The following is a 4,413-nucleotide window of genomic DNA, read 5'->3' on the forward strand; positions in this document are numbered from 1 at the left end:
AAGATATCTGTAAATAGCATGAGATTTTATAAAATTGTCTCATACAACCATGGGGCTACACAAGTCCAAACGCCACAGGGCAGGCTGCACAGGGCCTCTCTTGAAGGTCCTTGATGAGTTCCCCAGGAGACAGATGCTGGCTATCTGAAGTAGAGATGGAAATTCTCTGAATGCTGAAATCACTTCCCCTTTTAAGGCTTTCAACTAACTGGATGAGACATCACTGCTGACAGCAGGCTCTTCAGTTGATTGTAGATGTAACCAGCCATCTATGCAACCAACTCACTAATGATTCAAGTCCATGAAATGCCCTTGTATTACAATTAGCCTAGTGCTTGCTTGACCAAACGACTGGGCACCATTATCTGACCGAGTTGACACATTAACCTAACCTCACAAAGGCCCTTAATAGAATAAAAACGATTTATCATCAAGTAGTAAATATTTCAAAAAAATAACAATTTTAATTTTTTTAGTGTCTCTTTTCCCTCAGAAAATTGTCGCAGGTGGGAAAATAAATTATATGGTCACCCTAGTTACAGTTAGTGAGTTTTAAAAAGAAAAGAAACATCTTCAAATGGGCCCATTGTCTACATCAAAAAATATTTCAGTGTATGCTCTGTGGAAGAAAGGATCATAAGAAGTGAAATTGCTGATGAGCTCAGAGGCTATGGTGTCATCAAAATCGTCTGTGGAGAGAAAAACGGCAAGATAAGCACCAATATCTTCAGGAAACAAGAGAAAGTGACTGGGAAGTTGGTAGAAGACAGTGATGAAAATGGGAAGCTGAATATAACCTGAGGGTAACTCCTCAGAAGGGGGCAGGCTTTGAAGGAGAAAGGAAGGGAGATAGTTTGAAAGGGACAGTGGGGTCACGGAACAAATGTGTTCCCATATTCCAGGCCAAAAATCCATGAGGTGAGAGAATGGTCTCCACTTGGGAGGTTGCAAGTGACAGCCAAGGTTCCTTTAGGTGGGGGCAAGAAGGTGAAGGGGCTGGAGCTTCAGAGAGCTTGCTGTCAACAGAGGGTTTTCTCAAGACAGAGTGGTAGGGCAGGGGAGGGAAGGGGTTGGGTCAAATCAGGGGATGCTCAGAGCAGTTTTGGGGATAAGGGTCCTGATAATGAAGGATGACCTGAGAGGCTTAGATCTACCTTCCACCTTCCCCAATCTGAACTGCTGGGGCAGGACGAAAACCTTAGCACTGGAAACAGAATCTCAGAGACAATCTATGCCAAACCCTCAAATCCCAAAGAGGAAACCAGGCCAAAAGAAAGCTGTGCAGCTACAGAGCGACAGGACTAGAATTCAGATCTCCTCTCTCTCCATCTATTGCTTCCTCTGACAGCTTTTGTTAGGGTCAGGGCTCCCACCCCATGCCCACCCACAAGTTGCACTCATTTCTGGGCTCTGGTGGGCTTTTACAGAAGTCTCTGAGTGGCATAAACTCCAGAGCCAGCTCCTAGGGCAACTCAGCCTTCCATCCCATGGCCTCAACAGAAAAGCTCTCCATGCCCTTTCTCCTCAAGGTCAAGCAAAAGAGCAGGTAAAGAGCACTACTACTCTTTGTCTGGGTACATACAATGTCTACCTTCCACTCAATTTTCCTACCTATCAGGAGTTAAGGCCTTTCAGAAGGCGCTTCTTTGCTAAGGTTTGAAGTCCTGCAACAAGGCTCAGCTAAAAATCTCTGACCAAACTGGCAGGGGTCAAATGTTTCTTGTTTCCCTGGGCTCTTTAACCTCTTTTGAATAAGACAAACCCTCCATAAAGCAAGTTTTCCAGCAGTAGTCTCTCAAGGCCAGTATGGGTTTAAAAGAACACATTGCCTCTGCTTCCAAGGATTTCCAAAGAGGAACACCCAGATAATAATGTAATTTCAAAGGAAAATCCTAAGAATTATTCTACCCTTAAAATTACCAATATATTAATGTAGTAAACAGGAGACATGCTTGAAAGATACGAATTCAACTACTTCGGATAGAGACATTTATTCAACTAATGCCTTTGAGGAATTCACAGTCCAGTGGGAAACTACACACAAATGAATAATTAAATCATATACTTATTACAGAATTATGAACCAAGTGCATGACTGGCAATTATAAATGACCTCATGAGAAATAAAATTGTAATAACACCTAACTATTAGTGGGTGCTTGCTGTTTCCAGGCACTGCTTGAAGGGCTTTGCATGTCTTAACTCACTTCTCCCTACAATTTGCTGAGAGATATTATTATTACTCTCATTTTGTAGATCGTACAAATGAGGCAGGGCAGTGTCAAGTGACTTGCCCAAGGTCACTGGGCAGAGGTCGGAATCAAGCCTAGACAATCTGACACTAGAGTCTATATACTTAACCACTTCGTTCTCTCTAGCAAGCTTGACAATTTAAACTATACATGTAATTCTACATGATCTGTTACATGTACAGGGTCTGCTACATGTACAATGAAAGAGGGGCTATTAAATAACCAATGTAAGCTCCACTTCTCCCCATCAGTCCCCCTGATTCTCTGCACAGCCATCCTGCCCTCACTTAAGATGGCTGATTTTAATCTCTGGCCCACAGTCCCTGTAGATCCCTGAACATGGTGGACTCGCCTTCCTCTTTCTAAATTCCTACTCATTCAAGTCTTACTTCAAACCCCATCCCCTCTTTGGAGCCTCTCCTGACTTGCTCAGGTAGACTTAGGCTCCCTATTCTACGGAGACCTCTTTGGAGGACACAACCCTTCTCACTGGGGGACACAATGCACACACATCATCAAGAGCATAGAATATGGGAATGAAAACTTAGAATTTAAACCAACTGACAGTGCAAACCCCTGATGGCACTGGGGGAATAAGAGAGGAAGATATTTCAGGAAAAGAGAAACAGAGTGCCATGGCAAGAGAAAGGGAGACTCTAATTCCACCCAAATAGTTTAGTCTTCTGACTATCCTTCTAAGGGTCATTACTGCTATTACAGTCACTGTTTTGCTAGGACCAGAACTAATGGCCGGGCAGCTCTGTTCGACACTTTCCCCTCTCATTTCCCCTCTGGAAGTGCAAAGCCAAGGGGAGGGAATTAGCTTACTTCCTTTTCTGTTTACCTCCCTGAGCTTAGTTCAACAAATTTTTTTTTTTTCAGGAAGCAATTAATCGTGCTTTATTTTTAGTCACATGGCATTCTCCATTCATATCAACTAAAGACTATTTTACCCACTGCTCTGTTTGGCTGCCAGTCTCTAATCTCTCTCTTCGGCAATGGTGAGGCAGATACCTTTACCTCGGGGAAGAGAAATCCATGGTTTGTTGCCTTTGCCAATAACGAAAATCTGTTGCCATTGGCATCTTTCACATGAACCACATCAAAAGAGCCAGGATGTTGCTCTCTGTTGGTGATCACACCAATTCTTCCAAGGTTAGCACCTCCAGTCACCATACACAGGTTACCCATATCAAACTTCATGAAATCAATAATCTTGTCTGTCTCCAAATCAATTTGAAAGGTGTCGTTCACCTTAATGAGTGGATCAGGGTAGCGGATGGTGTGAGCATCATGCGTCACCAGATGAGGGAATCCTTTTGTGCCCACAAAGATCTTCCTCACTTTACACAACTTGTACTTGGCCTCCTCAGGTGTAATACAATGAACAGCAAAGCAACCCTTGGTATCACAGATCAGATGGAAATTCTCTCTGGTCTTGTCAATGCCGATGACATCCATAAAACCAGCAGGATAAGTTATATCAGTTCAGACCTTGCCATCAATCTTTATGAACCGCTGCACACAAATCTTCTTTACTTCATCTCCTGTCAGGGCATATTTAAGTCTGTTCCTTGAGAAAATTATGAGTAGGAGACATTCTCTCAGCTTGTGTGGACCAGTGGATGGACGAGGAGCAAACACACCAGTCAGTGTGTCCAGCATCCAGTGCTTTGGAGCTGCTACACGCTTCAAAATGCTTCTTGGGACCACCAGCCATGGCTGCACTAAGCACGGAAAGAGGACGGCCTTCTTCCAGTGTGCCTAGAAAATGGGGTCGATGGCTGTGTGCACCGCAATCTCCAAACATGTTTTAAATACTATGTGCCAGGCAACTGTGACAGGCACTGGGGTACAAAGATGAATAAGACCTGGTCCCTGCCCCAAGAAGCTTAGGCTAGCATGGGAGAGAGGAATGAACAGGTAAATCTGACTAATGCAGCAGGCCACGAGCAAGCTTGGGAAGGCTTCCTGAGCTGGGTTTTCTGGGAAGAGTCCATTTTAGCCAGGCAAGGAAAACTAGAAATAGTAGGCAAGCAGAAGGAATGAGATGAGCAAAGGTACGGAAGCATGAAAGTGTGGAGCACAGTGAGGATGACAGCAGGAAACTCGAGGTGGAGCTGTCAAGAAATGAGACCAGAGAGTGAGGCAGGAACTTGGA

At 44.1% G+C, this 4,413-nt stretch overlaps 1 pseudogene; it reads right to left on the reverse strand.

Annotated features, from left to right (window-relative positions):
- Nucleotides 1–3,201: 3,201 nt before the first annotated feature.
- LOC101420130 (small ribosomal subunit protein eS4, X isoform-like) lies at nucleotides 3,202–3,972 on the reverse strand (annotated as a pseudogene).
- Between the last annotated feature and the right edge of the window lie 441 nt (nucleotides 3,973–4,413).

This window comes from Dasypus novemcinctus, chromosome 17, assembly GCF_030445035.2.
Source record: "Dasypus novemcinctus isolate mDasNov1 chromosome 17, mDasNov1.1.hap2, whole genome shotgun sequence".
Classification (NCBI taxonomy): domain Eukaryota; kingdom Metazoa; phylum Chordata; class Mammalia; order Cingulata; family Dasypodidae; genus Dasypus; species Dasypus novemcinctus.